Source organism: Amblyomma maculatum, chromosome 1 (genome assembly GCF_055883805.1).
Source record: "Amblyomma maculatum isolate TAMU_Amacu chromosome 1, ASM5588380v1, whole genome shotgun sequence".
Taxonomy (NCBI): Eukaryota; Metazoa; Arthropoda; class Arachnida; order Ixodida; family Ixodidae; genus Amblyomma; species Amblyomma maculatum.
Window position 1 is genome coordinate 217,290,397 of NC_139344.1, and position 19,675 is coordinate 217,310,071.

Sequence of the window (19,675 nt, forward strand, 5' to 3'; positions counted from 1 at the left end):
GCGAGTGAGAATGTGCGAGCGAGGATGTGCGATGTGTGCACGGTGGGAGAACGTGCAACGTGTTCACGGCGCGAAGGCGTGCACACTGTGAAGATTTTTGTACCCGTGTGTGTGTGGCAAAATTTGTGCATAGCTATCAACATTCAGAGTGCATGGATGTGGGCACTCACTTAAGGCCCCAATATAGTCCGACGTAACGCGCGCGCGCACGTCGCCCTCCACGACGTTACGTCGGCGAAAAACCGAGGTCTATAGTCCAACGTCACGGCGTGATGGACGTAGCGAGCGCGAGCCGACGCGGCCCAACGTCGCTGACGCGCAAACAGAATCTCGCCTATTTCTCGCCGACCGCCTCAGCCGCGTCGGCCATCCATCCCAGCATTCCTCACGCGCAGTGAAGATGGCGGCTTGCATGTAGACAGAGACTGCGCTATAACCACGCGCGCATTTCAGACACTGTTGCGGAAAAGCTGCTAGAAGGAATTCGAGGGCAGCCCTGCGTTAATGATACCAAGCGGATTGACTATACACAGACGTTCAAAGGAAAGAAAAATGCCTGGGATGCAAACTGTCAGTAGTGCGGCTGGGCACAGCTGTGAGTTCTTCGCTGCGGTGTGTGTACCATGCTCGTTCTAATGCATTGCTCTAGAAGGTGTAACGATGGTGTTGTTTCACTTATCTGCAGTACATTCATTGGAAGAATACCAAAAACTGCGGAAGCGGCTTCGCATAGAGTTGTGACCGGTACACGCCGGAATCGAAGGCCGTACTCGATTTGGCCTCACGGAACGTCAGCGGCTCAACCAGGGAATTCGCGAAATTTATGGAATTCTACAGGAGCTGCAGCCAGCCGAGAATGTGATCCTCATTACTGTGTAATCTCTAACTCCTCTGTAATCGTACATACACTTAAATTTTGATTAGTTTTCAGTAAAACACGCACGTACACAATCATCGTTCCGTCTGTAGCCGTCGTCGACGCGGGCTCAGGCCGTTGCTGGGCTGGACGTCTCCACGGCTGCCTGTAAATGCTTTGTGCCATTTGAACATTCGCAGTAAACACATCGCGTCATTGCCTTCATCACAATAGTAATTAGTGCCTTGATAGGCTGCAGCCAGGTCCCTGTAGGTGCCCTATCGTCTGCTCGAAAATGCACCCCAAAAATGTACCAGCCCTCGAGGGCGTCTTGTGCGCATGCGCGCCGCGGCATCGGGCACGCCAGCCGCGCCATCCTGTAGAAGCGGCAGTTTTTTGATGCGCCCGTCATGGCCGACGTGCCGTGGCTGACGTCGCAGACTTAGCCAGTTGCGTCGAAAACGCCGGACTATATTAGGGCCTTTAGTGCAAGGAATGAGTGCACTCTGAAGGTGCAAGACATTAGTCTGATCTCAAACGATGAGACATTCGGCATGGAAATGCTACCATGCTATGGTGATACTCTGCATGGTTGCAAGGCTCCTACATCACACCTCATGTTTGTGTTGTGCATAATACTAATATGCCAGCTTTAGGCCTTGTGCAAGGCCTCAATCAGTTTCTGCTACAGTTATGACACAAAATGTTTTGCAGAAATGATGCTCTCCATGAGATGAGTCTCAAGTGCAAAGAATGCAAGCTTCCAAAAGATACATGTGGTCACCTGGATTGGCTTTATTGGCTGATACAGTGTGGTCACAAAACATCTGCTTTCGGTCCACCAGGTTCGAGCTTGGATGCAGGTTTCCTTCTTCAGCTGCTCTTGGCCTGTTGGATTCGAGCTTGGATACAGGTTTTCGCTGTGCGACATCTGCAAAATGCAAAAAAAAAGCAGGACTATATTCCAAAATCCGAAAATTCAGCTGTCTTTACAAAACATTCTGAGAAAGGGGTAATTAGGTGCTCTATTTTTAATTGATAACAATTCAAAAAGTTTCGATTCTGAACTACAGAAATATGACGAACTGACACAAGAATACAGGCGTTCAGCATCAGTCCATCACAAAATCTAATACCTTAGTCGAACAGATATTTCAAGGGTCTTTGAACCATATCCTATCAATCAAAGACATCTGAGCACTGCTTCATGGAAAGCTACAATAACTAGAGTGAACAGAGCAGTCCAGAACTGGAGACTGGACTTTGAGAAATAGAAGTGTGCATTCTAGATATGGCTTAGCACACAGAGCTAGGAATAAAACCAAACCTGAAATGAAAGATTATGCAATTCTACATATATGGTCATAGAAGAAAAACAAAATTGCACACAGAACAGTACGGAAAGTATATCATCATTGCAACTTGTACAAAAACAGTTGATAACACATCTTCAAAAGTGCACGAGTATTACTTGAGCCCAGCAGCGAATTATCAATGGCAATAGCGGGGTACAAGAGCTTCGTGAGATGATGGAATCTTTCAATGGTGATCGAGAATGCCATGTAGAAGTGGCACAACTCTCCCCAAGTTTACTAAAAGCTTGGTTAGGATTCATGACGGCCCCTCAGCCTTCCTTCCAATAAGGTCGAGAAATACCCTAACCACCCGAGGCAGTGGAAACAGTGCATAGGGATCAGGTTAACTGATATTCACAAACATGCCTTGACTAAGACCTTTACTCCAAGCGGTCCTCGAGGCCCTTTTTTTTTTTTTTTTGAAATGAAGCTCCACTTGAATTGCTCCTCGAGTGCATGAGAAAACAGAGCATCTATAAGTGGCAATGACACTACTATGGGGACACCTAGACTTCCACTTGCAAACATGGGGCATCGCAGCTTTCACACACTGTGCAGACTTCGTTCTACTGCATACCAAGCCTTTCATGAAAGTGGATACAATAAGGATTCACAGACCCACTCTCTGAAGCATTGGCTCCGAGAACCTCAATCTGACGCGAAAATACTGAAACATCGTTTCAAGTACGACCAAGAAAAGCCTCCTAAGTTTCTGCGGCTGACGTTGAGCATGGATAACTATCGTCAGTTGCAGATTTCAATGCTGTAGTTGATCATCGCATTATGCTACTGTGGTGTAAACACATTTCAAGTCATCACCAGATACCTTAGCAACATTTCAGAGCACGCCGAGTGCCAAGTTGCAGAAAGCATTTGATGGCTAACAGCAAATGAAACATGTGCAGTGGTTTCTGTGAACCACTGTGGACAGTGGTGCAATCGTGGGGAATGTCATATTGTAAATAGGAAGACAGCGAGGTACCGGAGGTGCAGTTGTGCCATGGAACACCTGTGCTGCACACATCAATGGCTTTCTGATTGCCTCAAATATACTTGTATGTCTAGATGCAGTGCTGAAGGGGGGGGGGGGGTCAATTCTGTCTTTTTAGCTGTGGAGAGATATTTGCAGTTGGTGGAAGGCATGGCTTTTCAAGTGCGCTTAAAATTAAAGCTCCTAGCTTGCTTGGAAACAGAAGCGGCATTTGCTTCTGGAAAGACAAATTTGTTGGCTTGGGTGCATGCGCTATAACATGCTTCTTTGAACCTCACATGTGCTCAACACTCGCCACTGAGCACTCAGAGGGCAAATATGCAACTAGGTCACTAGAGTTCACAGCAGTTCGAGCAGTTCTCAATGCCTAAATCCTGTTCTACATCAACCATATGTCACTGGCAGTGAATGTTGATAGATGTGAATTGTTTTCAGCCATTTTTCACAGCTGACTTGTTCATGCAGTCTGCAAAACATATTTTACTAGGCTGTGACTTTTTTTTTAACGTCCAAAAGCGACTCAGGCTATGAGAAATGCTGTAGTGGAGGACTGCAGAAATTTCAACCACCTGGAGTTCTTTAACGTGCACTGATGTCGCACCGCACATGGGCGCCTTGCTTTTAGTCTCCATCGAAAAGCGGCCGCCACAGCCTACTAGCCTGTGACTCTTGAGGCAGCTTGTCGATGCTGTTCACAAGGACTTGGCATTAGAAAATGAGCATGTTACACGTAGTGGCATGCACTTTCCGGGCCAAATTTTGGCCTTATGGCCCATTCGGTTGGGGGGACGAGAGCAGAGGTGCCGAGCAGTACAGAGAAGTACAGGAGCACGCCGAGCGAGGGTGTAATTTTCCTCCCACGGGAACGCTCTCTGCGTGTCGAGAGCAGTACGCCACGACCATTGTGACCGCACTTCCCTCCCCAGCATTCTCCGCCTACCCGCAGTAGCAGCAGTTGCAACCCGAGAAGCAAACACTCCATGTAGAACTGCTTTGCATGCCTTTGTTCTCACAGCGCGGCGATCTGCCTCCTTTGGCCCTTTCGATGCCAGCAGTGACTCTCAAACCTGAGCAATGCTTTGCAGCCACCATTTAGAGCGTCACCGACTTGAGAAAAGAAAAAAGATGGTGCGGATACACCGCTTTATGTCATGTGACTTCCTCTACACTCGCTTTAGATGAGGGAGCAGCCGGGAGTGCATTCAGGTGCTCTCAGCAAAGGAAAAGACCTCCTCCTCTACCATTGGAAGCCAGTGATTCTACTCCTGCTCTACCACTGGAGGGCACCCACTTGTCTGAGAGCACTTTCGAAGTGCTCTCGAGGGTGCCTGCTCTCCCGCTCGAATTCGCCATTAGTCTTGCCCCGTATGCCACTTGTGCTGTCTGGAGTGGAGAAATATTTCTGAAGGGTAAGTCGGAAGAAATGCTGAAAAGCATTCAAGAATTTGAACTGAACCTTAAGTAGAGAAAAGACTGTTTTCTGCACTTTATGGAGCTGAGGTAGCGTCGAGTGGAGACATGTTTTTGAATTTGGCCACAAGGGTAAAATTTGAATTAACTATTCCACACGCAAAACACTCATGTCCTAATGTCAAGTCCTCTGAACATTCAGAAGCAAACTCGATATTCACAGGCTGCATGAAAAGGCAGCTGTGAAAAACAGCTGAAAACGCTTAATGTTAGGCAAAATGTCGCTGCTGCTGTGATATTGTTCATGTAGAGCATGACATATGCATTGAGAAATGCTGTGAAATTTAGTGACCAAATTTGTTTATTAAGATTTGATTTGAAGTTGCTGCTACACTTGATCTTTAAGCTTGCAGGGCTCAGGGGAGAGGGAAGAAAATATGCGTGCTTCTTCGCTACATATACACCCAAACCAACAAATTCAACTCGCTGATTTCAGTTTCCAAACAAAGCTTGGAGCCACAATGGTCACTGCACTTGAAAAGCCATGCCTTCTGCCTACCGTGAATATGTCTCCACAGAACAAGTGAACCAACCGCTTTGACAGCACCGTGTGTCCATAGAGTACATAGTACCCTGATGTGACAAGCAAGCCATTGATGCCTGTAGCACAGATGTTGACATTGTTCACAAGGCTCAGTCGCGCTACTAGTGGCCCCAGCTTCCTTTACACGTACTTCTTCATCATCATCATCAGCCTGATTATATCCACTGCAGGGCGAAGGCCTCTCCCATATTTCTCCACTTAACCCGGTTCTGTGCTAGCTGCGTCCACTTGACCCCTGCGAACTTCTTAATCTCATCCGCCCACCTAACTTTCTGCCGCCCCCTGCTACGCTTTCCTTCCCTTGGAATCCAGTTTGTTACCCTCAGCGACCATCAGTTATCCTCTCTTCGCACTACATGTCCTGCCCATGTCCATTTCTTCTTCTTAATTTCTACTAGAATGTCGGTAACTTGAGTTATTTCTCTGACCCACTCTGCACGCTTTCTATCTCTTAATGTTACCCCTACCATTTTTCGTTCCATAGCCCTCTGGGTTGTCCTCAACTTAAGTAGAACTCTCTTGGTTAGCCTCCACATTTCAGCCCCATAGGTGAGTACAGGCAAGATGCAACTGTTGTATACTTTCCTCTTGAGCGATACCGGTAAGCTGCTAGTCATAATCTGAGAGTGCTTGTCAAATGCGCTCCATCCCAATCTTATTCTTCTTATTATTTCCTTTTCGTGGTCCGGATCTGCGGTTACTACCTGTCCTAAGTAGACATATTCGCCTACTACTTCCAGTATTTCGCTACCTAATGTAAACTGCTGTTCCTTCCCGAGGCTGTTGAACATTACCTTAGTCTTCTGCATACTGATTTTCAACACGTACTTGCTAAGACCAAAAATGGGAAGACTGCAAAAATGGGGGGGGGGGGGGGGGGGGAGGAGGCAGCATTTGTGTACAAAAGGGGGAGGCAGCTGCTACTTTCAGGCAGTGTCTGATGCGTCCTAATCTAAACATCCTAAGCATAAAAACATGCAGCAGCAAGCATGCAATGCATGTCTAAAGGTGTGCGTCCGTCGAGATATCTGCAGGCCGCCACCAAATGTTCTCACTACGTCTCTATAGCCAGCGCAAAACTGATCTGCATGCCCACCACCAGTTTTCTCTCAGTACCATCGGAGCGCTGTTTAAATTTTTTAATGCAAAACCATAACTAGCCCATTTACACGTAATTTCATCCGTGACCGTCGTTGGCTGCGTTGGTTCCGAAAAAAAAAAAAGAGCAATCACGCCATTGCTGAGCATAGAGCAGCTTAGTAACATAAGGCATGCGGCTGAGCTCAATAAGAAGGATCAGATAACATGACATTTGGGCAAAGCCTTTAACCTCAAGTACACTGAGTGGCTGCCCTTAGCTGAGATCGAAAGCAAAGCCAGCACAGCATCTATATCTACTGTGGCTGCATTAGCTGTGCATCACTGCCTACAAGAAGCGCAGTACACCAACTGTTTTCGCAGCCAGCGACACCTACTCTTGCTCGGCTAAAGTCTGTTTTGATTGATTTCCTGCTTAACCAATGATGCCGATGGTGCTAGTGTGGCCTCTGATGGAGATGCTTGAAATTATAATGCGGCTGCTGATTCCTCGGTGCTGGTTCCGCAAAAGCCATTCTTTGCAGGCAGAAGCCCCTTATCGGAAGATTTAGGGCAGTGATCGTGCAATCAGAAAGTTTGGTCAAACATCTGAAGTCTTCTAAAAAGTCGGAAGGGTTGGCTGCAGGTATGTATGCAACATGCCTTCCCCACAAGTGTGTCCTTGTCTGTGGAAGCCACCAAGCAGAGCAAACTTACTATTAGTCCTCAAATTTGTACCGTAGCTCTGCACTAAGTAGGTTCTGAAACACTGCTCATATACTTAAAATGTGCAGCACCACAGAAGTATGTGATGATCAACTACAGCACTGGAGTTAGTGATAGACCATGATTATGCCTACTTGGTGTCAGAAGCTGGGATGTCAGGAGGAATACCAAAGCCATACCCAGAAAAAATAATGTGCTAGAAGTTCTAAGTTAACCAGGTTTGACCTGGGCTGTCACTCAGCCAATGCTTCAGAGAACAGATCTGTGCATACTCACTGTATCCACTTTAGTAAAAAGCTTGTAAACCCGCAGAACAAAGCCCACAGAGAGAACAAATGATAAGATGTCAAGTGTTTACAAGTTGAGTGCCAGTCTATGAGCCCTCAAGGTCACATAACTGCCAATAAATGAAAAGCAGGCATTCAGGGCTACGTGGAGTTGAAGTCAATGTATTCTTATGAAGTCAAGATTTCCTGTCACTATACTCAATCTCACAAGCTGTCTGCTGCACCTGGCCCATTCGAGATCATATAGATTATAGTAGGTAATTGTGCTCTTAGGTGCCTCTCACCCCTTGAATTGGCCAGGGAGAAAGTAGGAGCACAATGACCTACTTGGACCCTTTGCAAAACTCAATGCGTCACCTATATTATATAGCAAAATCTTGGTGGGAGAATATTTTTGCACATCTTGGGTGCACAGTCACGTGATACATGGGTGATGTAGCCTATATGTCACATACACATATCTCCTAGATTTTTTTTTTTTTTACAGAGGCATGCTGCTTAGTCAAAAGACGCGATGCGCGGGAGTGTAGTGCACACCGATTCTGTGCGTTTGCAATTTTTTGTTTTCGTTCTGTTTCTTCCGATAGTTTGGTGGAACGGCTGGTATGCAATGCGATGCGGGATTCTGGAGTCGTGAGTCTGTTTTTTCACAGCATGTCACCGGGATGGTGCGTTTGCTTTCTGCAGTCTAAAAAAAATGTGCAAGAGTACTTGCCGTGTGCGGGGCTGCATACATATTGAGTACCAGAGTGAGAGTTATTTGCACACACGCATGCCCATACGTGCCCATACACATGCAGTTTTGTAGTGGCGCAAAAAAAAGTAATTCTGTCAAGACAGAGCATCTTCTAAAGGGCACGTAAACTTTGACGTTTGGATTAAGCAATGGAATTATACAAGATGTTTCACATAAGGTTTGCTTTATGGGGTTTAACGCCCCAAAGCGACTCAGGCTTGTATCACATGGGGGGCTTAACTCAAGGTACAAAACCAGCCCATGTGCGGACACAGAAGCAGTCAAACCTTCGGTGCTACAAAAAAAAAAAAAAAAAAAAAGCAAGCATGCACACTGCTCTGTGCTTTGCCGAGGCAGCTCCAAGCCATCACTCACTTGAAACCGTGCTGCCTGCGTTGGCCAGCCTGCCCCCCCCCCCCCCCCCCCCCTCGATTCATTCATTTTTTCCGCACTGCTAAATAAAAAAAACAGAAAGCATGCATACTGCTGTGCGTTTAGCTCGCAGGACAGCTAGACTCCCCTCCCATTACCTCCACTCCCCCTTCCCACCCGCCACTCATTTTAAAGGACCAACATCCCAGCACCCTTGCGTCCTTCCCGCACAGACCGGGCAACCCTTTTCTCACTCTCTCCCAGTAGAATGAAAAAAAAAAAAGCCCATGCAGGACATGCAGGAGTGACATAGCCACGTCACTTTTGTTTCAATGAGGTTTGGGTTGCTTTGACCTGAGCAGCAGTATAGGGAGCGCTCAAGATTTGATTGCTTCTGTGCGCAGCACGTTAGAGCACAGGGCTCGATCGGCCACCCTTGTACCTTAAGTTAAACCCGTTGTGTGAAACGATAGTGCCGGAAAATTGTTGGTTCATAAGCTAAGCCACATCTTTTATGAATTTACAACTTAACTTCAAACACCAACGTTTATGTGCCCTTAGAAGATGCTCTCAGTCTTGACAGTTATTTCTTTTCTGCCACTGCAAAACAGCATGTGTGTGGCGTGCGTGTGTGCAAGTAACTCATGCACTAGCCTTGCATGTTTTCATTACAATGAGGAAAACAAATGCACAATCCCTGCAGCGCACTGTGAAGAACACTCTTGACTCCATGTCCTTGCATTGCTCGAATACCACCAACGCCACTAAACCACCAGAAGAAAAAGAATGAAAGCTAAGCAAAAGATAGCAAATGCACAGAATCGGCGCTCACTCTAAATTCCCTTGCATCATGCTTTTTGACTGAGCAGCGCTTCTCTCTCAAGGAAAAAAAGAATACAAACTCCACAAGATATGTGTACGTAACACATAGGCTATGTCACTGATGTATCACATGATTGTGCACTGAAGACATGCAAAAATATCCTCCCAATTCCCTTTGGGGCAGAGGGTGCAATGCTGAATATTTCTGTATCAAACCTCATGTTATGCACGAATCTGACGAGAAGCATGCCTTCACTATTGAAAACCAGAAGGGCAGAAGTGGGGGGGGGGGGGGGGGGGGGGTTATGAATTTTGTTACTGAGTGGAGCAGGTAATGGATGTGGTCATTGTCACAAGAAATGTCTCCTGGCAGCCACCTATTTCTGCCCCCAAAACAGGTTTGGTCGCCACAGTGAAGGGGTTTGCGCTGAGCAGAGAAGCATTGCAGAAATATTCTGCCAGAAAAACCCCATACTTCATTCATGGTCTATGATTACATATGGCATAGTATTATCAATAACACTCCCCTGTTTTCTCTTTTCACTTTACATACAAATTATATTCGCACTCAGTTTAGCTACCAAAAAAGTGCAGGGGGGCCTTTTAGAGAGGAAATTTGTCAGAGCTGATTTATAAGAAAGCAGCCATCAACGGGTCTAGTTGAAGACAGGAAGACCAGAAAAATAACCCTCCAGAAAGGTCTTCAAGGAGTTCCAATTTGAGAAAAATTTATTCACAGTAGTTTTGCATAAATGTGTGAAATTTAGGAAAATAAAGACAAACATGCTGAAAAAAAGAAAAATTAAATAGGGACAAGAGAGGTGGCAACTGCGAAAAAGAGAGCCACCTGTAACCGTGGTCTAGACGCATGCCAGGCTGTCACTTTGGGTTTATATTATATAGGCTCATGCTCTCTTCGATTGTTCCCTCTGAAGTGCACTTTTAGTTTTCATGTAGGCCTGCTTTTAGAGAAAAACCATGCAATTTTTTTGAGAATTTTAAGCAGCAAATAATTTCAGGAGTTCCAAAGCTCCTTGAAATAGTTCCTGAAAACCAAGCGTACTCAATGATATCAAAGACCTGTGTAAACCACACTCCATGATCATCATATTGAAGGGAATGGCTTACCAGCCCAGCCTCTGGGGCCTGTGCCCAATAAAGTATGGATGCATCATGTAGAACTTATGAAATCAGCTGGTAATGACATCTGTTTCAAAACTTCTGGCTTTTCCTATCTTAAAGTAAGCTCGCATTTTCAGTAAGTAGCACTTTAGTGGATAGAATGCAGTAATTTATAATAAAAGACAGCTTCAGCTTGTCCTCAATGTCCTTTTATTACTCTAAAGCTGAACATGAGCTATGAGAGACATCAAGAAGGAGGGCTCTGGGTTAATTTCCAGAGCCCTCTTCCACAAAAGTTCTTCAAGCTATGCAGTGGCACCAAATGTGGGCAGGCAAATTTGCATTTTGCCTATATCAACAGGCCACAGGCACCATTCCACTCCGCATTCTCAAACTCAACAGCCAAATGTCATAGCCAATAAGCAACGGCAGCAAGCAAAGAAAACACTGAAGAAACCTAAATGTCAAAATAAACATGAGGGGTCACAAATGCAGTAGTGGGTTAGGCAAATAAAAAACTACACATACTGAAAGATGTCTTCAGTACTTACATCAATGTCCTGCTTCTTGCCCACCACAGCACAGCACAATTCCGGCAAAGGGTATAGAGCTTGAAGGAGCCATTGCTTACGAAGCCACATGGAACTTGCTGCAAGGTAAAAAGTACCATGACCCAAGAAATTAGTGAAAACGTAATATGGTGCAACACGTACATGCAGAGGCTTTGTGAGCAAGAAATAAAGGCACAGAGTAGGAACACCACAATACTGTTTTTTTTTTCTTGAAATGATGCACGACATGCTGGTGCAGGTCACTGCATGAAATTTGCCTCTGCCTGCTAAATAATCTTAAATTATTATTTTTTTAATTCAAAATTTCACTTTGGGATTCAATTAGTTGAAGGGCGATTGCCTACAATGCCAGAGAAGAAACAATGTTGACATCACCCGAGACATACCAACAGTGAAATAAAATAACTCCTTTCACTCCATCTCGTCGCCAGCCTGGCAAAAGAGCAAGTCAGGCATCACAGTGCCCCTAGTTACAAATAAAAAAGCATTTACTTGACCTTAACTGCAAGTGCATTTTAACAGCCTATCCATAATCCACCAGTTCCCACTAGGTTCGAGATCAGACAAGCCCTCCCTTTCTTTATGCTTTACATCGAGCGAGCACCTTAATTGGTACTGCAGGGCCTAATACATGCCTGCAACTACAATACTACTTTTCTAAGAGATGTGGAACTTCATTAAAATTCATTTTATGACCGAAGTAGCAAAGATTGTATTTTATCTTGAAAGAAGCAGCAAGAAAAAACAAGGGTATGAAAGGAGACAATACGGGCACTAGCTTACAACTAATGTTTATTGAAGCACACATGAAATATATAGAGAAGACGAGCAACAACGCAAACCACTCAATCACTGATAAGCAAAAAGCAAGACATGAATCACTAAAATTTAAGAACAGTTCCCTATCTAGATAACCCAACTCACTGCATGGTAACATGATGGATGGCTCACTAACACATTCATTACCTAGTTGTAAAATATGTCTAGCTTCAATGATTTCTCAGCTGATTTGCAATGGATGACAGCCAGAATGTGCACAGCAGAAAGAAACTGAAAGCAACCAGTGCATTCTTACAATGCACAGCCAAGTTGACCTCTACCTATATCTACTCAAATGGAACCGTTCGGAAGTTTTAGTGATTCATGTTTTGCTGTCTGCTTATTGGTGACTGAGCGGTTTGCAGTGTTGCTTGGCATTATATATTTCTTATTTGCATCAATAAACATTAGTTGCGAGTTAGCATCTGCTTGCTTCTTTTCACGTCCTTGTTTTTTCGTGCTGCTACTTTCAAGATGACACCTTACCAACTCACCCAAATTACATCCTTATGATTGTATTTTAGTCAGTGAAATTTTACTTCATGTGACACTAATCAACACACATGACCACGTTTCATGGAACTTAAAGCCAATCAATGAGAGCCTCATCATAAAGCATGAAAGTTGGCTCAGATATGCAGCTCTCCATGCCAACACAGCTTGCACAGACATGATTTTCTGTGGTAAACAAAACACTGGGCTGCTGCAAGGGCGGTACAGAGCAAGCAGAGGGTGCTCTGACACTGAGAAGAAATGTGGCATTGAATCTTGCTGTACATGGAGGCAATGTTTTGGGGCTATGCAGCCGAGTCTAGGTACGAAAGAAAAGGAGAAAAGTTTCTGTCCCCTTGCCGTGAAGAGTGGTTTGCTCACTATTTGGGCTAGGAGTGTACTGGGCTGAAGTGAAGGGAGGAAGTTGGAGAGTTAATGCAAGGTCACTAGGGCTGAAGTAACCCACTCTACATGGCAAGGGGAAAGAGGTATGTTGCCTCTTCCTTTCTGCCTAACTTCAGCTGCATAGCCACAGTTATCCCCGAGTATAGTGATGAGCTACCGTGATCAAGACTTGTAGAACTGAAAACTGAAAGTAACAAAGGGGTATGGCATGATTAAAATATCTATGGTGTCCAGGTGAATAGCACGCTGCACTCCAGGGTTGCTGACTGCGCATTTACTTATTTTATATTTAAAAAAAAAACAGTAGTTAGTGAACCATAAATATAATACTTCTGCTATTATCAAGATTCCACAGCTCTGTAAACTGCATGAAGAAAGTGAAACTCAATAGCTTGCACTGACAACTCACCAGGCACCCACTGGTGAAATAAAAGTGGAGCAAAATGTCATCTGCATTCACCACATTCATCATGAAGGTATTGCAGACACTAAGCATAGCTCACCATCATAGCACTTCTGATATCATATCCAAGCCATCTATAAAGCTACCTAGCTTGTTACATGAACATATCAACAGATGACTTTTCAATGGTCATATGACTGACCAAATTCTCATGAAAAAAAAAATGTTTATGACTAAATCAGCACTTTTCTCAGAGTTCACTGCATGGGAGTGAGTTCGTCAACTGCTAGTGTTTCAGAAAAAGGGGTCATCAAACTGTAAGTAACCTGAGTTGAGTTGCAAACAACAAAATTTCGGAGAGTGGTGAGGAGCAGACTTTGTGGCATTACGAAGGTCATCTACTAACGCTAACAGTAGGCAACCTTGATTTGATGACAGGGTTCAACATGCCAAAGAAACTTAGACAATGAGGGTCAGCAATAGTAGGTAGCTCTGGATAATTTTGACTATCTGCACTTCTTCAATGTGCACTGACACTGTACAGCACATGGGGACTTAGCGTTTTGCTACCACCGAAATGTAACCACCCCGGCTCAGACCGAGCCCGCGTCACCCAGCTCACTAGTCAAATGCCCTAAACACTGAAACCACCACAGTGGGGTGCAGGCAGCCTTGAAGAGGGTTACATTTGCAGGCATGTTTTGTACAAGCCAAGCTTATATAAGCTGGGTATGGCCAAGCTGCGGCTAATGAGTAGCATGAGGCTCCTTGCAAAGTGCAGATACCGACAGCTTGGCACCTGTCCACCACCCACCATTTGCAGTATTTCTGCCTCTACAGCCAGCTTCTCTGTTCTTTCTCCTTTAAGTTCCAAACCACCTATTGTTTAGAATTCTTTTGAACAATGAAACAATATGCCACCCTTATGGACATACATCTAACAGAGCTGCTCACGACTGTAACCATGCTCATTCGAGAATTTCAATATGCTTGCTTTACAAATGGGGCAGTAGAGGCATATTAACAATCGTGGCATGAGTTCTTCACTGTGACCACCAGCTTTGTTAAATGAAAAAAAAAAAAAAGTCATTATCATTTACTTTGCTCTTTGTAAAATGTTGCCTTTTTAGTCAAGAGTTCTCATTAAAGGTATGGCAGCAGTTGCGTAGGCCCATAGCTAAAGAGCTCTCTGACATATGCCCGCATTGTATTAGCTTGCTCGTATATTGAACTGAGCCTTAGCAAGCTTCGCGGTGATGCAAAGAGATGTTTGCCCATGCTAACATCTTGGCATTTCCATAATGGCGCAGATCAGTGTCTTCACTCTACTTGTGCTATGAGCATTCCTGTCATTAGCACATATTGAAAGTAAAAAGGATGACAGCAGGCAATGCGACATATGCCAGCAGAGACACGTTCACCTGCTTTTCCTCTGCACATACAGTGAATTACAATCCCAGAAGTGAAGTGGTCTGCCTGCTCCGCAAAAGAGCACCTGCATCCAGTACAGATTGTGTCCCCATTGCGTTTGGAACTCATGCCAGCGCAAGTAGGTGGTGCCCATGAACTGACAGAAGAATTGCCTGTTATTCTGTGTGCTAGCCCGTGCTTCGTCTACACGTGCCAGCTGTTTTTAAACCTGTAATAGGTCTGCATTTCTCCCGCTGCTTCTTGGGATGGCATTGACATCAACAGTTTATGCCATTCTTTCGTATAGCCGAGTGCGGGCAAGCAGGGTAAAATTTCTTTGGCACTATTCTCTAATAAAAGGAAGTCGCAGTTCACCATTTTCACTGTTTCAGAGTTCAGGAATGGCTTTAAGATCATGAATAGCACATAAAGATGATTTCCGCACAAAATCTTCTAGTCACACTCCGAGCTGAGGTCTTTAAAAAAGATTATTGCATAATACTGCTACTCTTAGACTTGCTGTCCTCAAGAGTAAGCACTAGTTCATGACAGCAATTTGCATTCATAGCAGTGGCAAGTAATAATCATCTATTATGGAGCACAGAGGGCACAGTCAGCACAGCAGAGCATGCTACTGGAAATAGAAGGTGCAGCTGAACAAATACTCAAGCAAACTTCTAGCCGGTTCTGTTGATTTCGGAAGAGCAATCCACTGCTCCAGGGACCGATCTTGGCTCAGCAATCGCTCCCCATCTGCATTGGGAAGATGGGACCTGTGTTCCGGATCTGCATTTGGAATACAGTTACTCCAAAAAGAGCAGAAAATAATGTTCTGTAAGTCACTAAACCCTGTGATTGGAATTGACTATTAGTAAAGTCTTGTCATCTATCACCTCGATCTGCTCATAATTTAAGTAGCATTATAAAAGTCTGCGATTCTGCAGGAACCTCTGATCTCACACCAAGAATTCAGTGCCCATAGCAGGCACAACGCGCATCTAGAGATGCCAGGTAATGTAACTCGAAAGAAATGTTATGCTAACTCTTCTTTACCTACTAAGAGAGCAAACAGTATTTCTGTCATCGAACCTTCTTTTAAACACTATTTCATGGCAATGGCAAAAGGCATTTCGAGTCAACTGGAGGTCTAACCTAGTACAGTGGCGATGAACGAGCCCCTGAGCCTGCCATGTGCCAAGGCGTAAATGCACTTCACTGCAATGTACGAGTAAACAAGTGGAAGGCTGGAAGCTTGAACAATCTGTTTCCAGTAAACAGTGACATTTGGGTGGTTAGGTTGGAATACCAAGCAAGCACTCTGCCCATAGCTTTATCTACTAGATTTCCTCTCAAAGGTATAACCAGCAAACAATGTCTGCAACTTAAGCCAGGAGTACAATCCCAGCATGTTCTGAAAGTTCTGAAGACTTCGATCATCACATTTACTTTTTAATCATGCCAGTCACCTCAACATCAAATCAAAGCAATATATGTGGCAGCTTATGGAACCCTCGCACATACAAAAGACACCGAGAAATGCAAGCCAGTCAGTCTAAAGGCAGCCTATCATCAGCATATTGTTCATGGCCTTCACAGGGCCACCAAGTTTGCTCCCTGACCACCCTATGAACATGCAGTGTTTGCACCCCAAATCGGGTTACAGAAAATGTGGCGGCTCTTTAAATGAAATAGGAGCAGTGCACCAAGAAAGGCAAAAGTTCGTCCCTAGCTCCCATTATGTCAACTGAAGAATGTGCAGAGTCAGACAAGAAATATGGATTTCTGAAAACATGTATTCTGTATAGAAATATGAGTGATATCTAGGAATCTAGGTAGATAGTGGTACCAGTGCAGTAAGCAGTCTGCCCCTTGTGCATCATGAAGGGCCAATGCTCTCGAACTTCCAAACCTTTTATCATGCCAAAACATGCTCACCCGATCAATTATGAATTGTGAAAGGCTACACACTCTAAAGTGGAAACAGTTCCATGCAAAAAAAGTAAAAAGAAGCCAAATGCAGAATGTGATGTGACTGTTCAAACAATGTCTGGAAGTGCATGTGGCAACCAAGCAATTCATAAATGTGGTAGCCATTCATAATCTAGATCCAGACACAACACTAATTCAATATCAACATCTACCGTTGCTTCTACAAAACATGCATAAATTTAAACAAAAACACCACAACTGAATGATACTTTAAGCAAAGGCTTGCTTTGCTTGGAATTCTGCATGCACTCTTCATTTTGAAACTTGCATGAATTTCATATTCTCACATCTGTGATGAATCAGTGGTATACTGAGTACAGAAAAACTGCACATTTTGATTCACATTTCATATTAGAGAAGATGAAAATGGGGCATCTCAGCACTAAGATTTTTTTTCGCTTCATTTGTAAATAATTAAACAAGAAAATCAATACTATTGGTACTGTTGAATGCATAATTACCTTTACACCTTACTGACATTTCTGGACTGAAGGTCTGAGTTTGGTGTCTGTCATTTATATGCGCTTAGTAGTTTTTGGGGATTACTTCAGTCACGACCAAAGTATGAAAAAGAAAATATCAAGCCCAATACAGGCGAAAAAATTCAAAAATAGCTCAAAACTTTTTTTTTTCCCCTTCTGCTACCCAAGGCTCGACAATGGAGTTTAAGTACGGTTGCTGCTGAATCATACTGCCGTCGCATGTTCGCCGGCTCCATATCTCGTCATCCGCAATATTTATGGAACATAAGAATAATGATCTAGCCCTGTTGTAACGCAGGTAGATTTTACCACTTATTCAATCCGTGTAGTTGCAACTGCACAAGCGCCGGATCTTCAACTGCAGCGCAACATAAGGCCCGGGTCGAGGCACTTGGAACTGGCCCATTCTAAATTCTTGCCGAAGGCTGAATTGCAGTAGGCGCCAGCATCGTGCACCCCGCAATGGTCTTACGAGTGATGATTTGTACGGCATATTCTACTCTGAGCGTGCAGCCCCTGGCACTAACTGTCTCTTTTCCTAGACACTGCAAACGCATTCACCCTTCCCTCGTCAAAAGCAAACTACCGTATGTTATAATGACATGCGCGTCTTGATGTTTACAAACTAGCGCTGTGTTGGCATGCATCATCAGTTCTGCGCAAAGTTTTTAGGAGAATGTACAGGGAAGATGGAAATTAACTTACCTCCGAGATGTCAAATGTATGCCGAGTGGTGGCCGCCCTCCAATAGTCCCGTCGTCAGCGTAGTGTTTGCAGTGAGAGCGCACAAAGGAAACGCACTACCTGTCGGGCACGCGAGCACACTTTTTGCACAGGTATGCACACAACCTTACCACGCTTCTGCACATCGCACGAGCTATTTTGTTGCGCTCTGTGCCTCGTATATCTCGAAATAAAGAGCCGCCAGCAGCAAGGCCCCCAACAACACACAAGAGAAAAAGGCGCGACGCCACCAACTCATAATGGCTACGGCTAGCACTTCGATCCGCTTCGGCTGCCTCGTCTGGTTTCGACTTGTTTCGGTTTCGGAAGTCGCTGACCTAACGACTTTGCTGCTCGCCGAACAGTGGCAAGCACGATGTCGGGCGTCTACGCGCTAACGCTGCATGTTTGTCGTGTATACGCGCCTGTAGTTTGTACATTCAAAAATTAGCAGTGCTAGCGAAAGACCACCGTGAGTTTCGCTTCTTTTCTCGCGATGCTGGACAAACTGCGTGCTTTGCTTGTCATGGACGTTAGGTTGACCGCGGTCTGTGGTTCGGCGAATCGGAGCTTTGGCCCAAATTCATTGCCAAGTTCCTTGCGAAAACTCCTGTTCATAAACAGTTACAGTGGCAATTGTTTGTTTGTTAATATTGAAAGACTATACGGCGTTTTACAGATCAAGTGATTTGTTTGGAAACAGAAGATGCTGAATTAATTGTGCTCGCTCATAAAAAACAGTGGGCGAGCCCAATTCGGCTCGCCCGCTGTTCCTTTATGGGCGCCACATCTATGGCTGTCAGCTCGAACTGGTCACCTGAGAGCGATAATTTCTTGTGTGATATGTGCCTCACTACTTCAGTGTTTAACTCTTAAATGGTGACGAAATTTTTGAATGCCTGTAGCTTATAGCAAAAGCAAGGACAGTGGGGTGAAAGCCTGAACTCTCAATCAGGAAAGATATGCGATATGCAAAAATAGCTTACCGGTCAAGCTTCAAGTGAAGGCAGTGTGGGGTGTTTGCACGCTCTTTACTTCAATTAAGAAACTGACCATACAAATATTTCAACTTATCTCTGTGGCCTACAGCATACAGTAAAGAAGCTAAAGCAATCAAGCTGCTCTTTCCATGCAGCATAATGATTATGCACTGCTGGGGGAAACTGCACAACATATATTCGTGGAGTTGCACATGCAGCTTTCCTCAATGCCTCTCGCGTGACGCAGCCTACAGTTACACTGAAAAATATGCCAAATAAAATACATTTCCTTGCAATATGATGATTCAGCATATATGTGTATAGTGTGCATAGCTTCAAGATGCAACACATACTGTTGGTATCGCCTCTCATAAAGTACTAGGATTTGTGTATCTCTTCATTAGTCTAAGATCACCGATTCAATCCTTTCTTTTTTTTCTTTTTATTTGACATTGAGACGGACAACATTTGCAAGTGTCATTACGCAGCAGAAAGCTTCAATTCAGAGTAGTGCAGTTCAGCAAATTTTTGCTATAGTCTCAGGAAACTTAAAAATGGTGTATATAGGTGTAGATGTGCAAGTCAAAACTCAAAAGGCTGTAGGAGCTGTTTTGCTCAGCCTATCCTTGTGCTGAAAAAGAGAGTCAGGCTGGTTGGTTATAATGAGTCGATTAAGTGAACAGTGCTCTAAGATAGTAAGGGAGATAAAGAAGCAGAATTGTTGTCATCTTCTCTCCCATCCCATCTGTTAGTGCTGTTCAGTCGTTTGAGAATTGTCTTTCTGTGGTCTTTACAAGTGAATATGAGCTCGTGAAGTTTAGTACTGGAGTTGGCTTTCACATTTCTGCTATCACATTTACTTTTCCTTCTACAGATGAAACTACAAGCCAGTTCTTCATACAAACTTGTGATGCCTAATAGTGGTAATAGTGTGCAGTTATAGTGAGTTGTCTCCATTCATATGCAAAACACAATGTAAGGGAGATTTTGATCGCCAGTTTGACCGTCATCTGCTTGGCAGGCAACACATCAATGTTGTGCA

The 19,675-nt window shown here is 44.4% G+C and overlaps 1 protein-coding gene and 1 long non-coding RNA gene across 4 annotated transcripts in view; one reads left to right on the forward strand and one right to left on the reverse strand.

The window, feature by feature from the left end:
* LOC146205621 (uncharacterized) overlaps positions 1–19,675 on the forward strand; it is a 195,585-nt gene that overhangs the window by 5,648 nt on the left and 170,262 nt on the right. The gene's annotated exons all lie outside the window — the stretch shown is intronic.
* LOC146205622 (uncharacterized) lies at positions 1,628–18,805 on the reverse strand. 3 transcript variants are annotated; one of them, XR_014704237.1, is made up of 3 exons: positions 17,636–18,805; positions 10,910–15,212; positions 1,628–1,787 (listed from the first exon to the last, which is right to left on the reverse strand). It is a non-coding gene; the product is annotated as an uncharacterized LOC146205622 (long non-coding RNA). The 3 variants fall into 3 exon arrangements; XR_014704235.1 differs by having other exon boundaries at positions 10,910–15,245; XR_014704236.1 differs by having other exon boundaries at positions 10,910–15,265.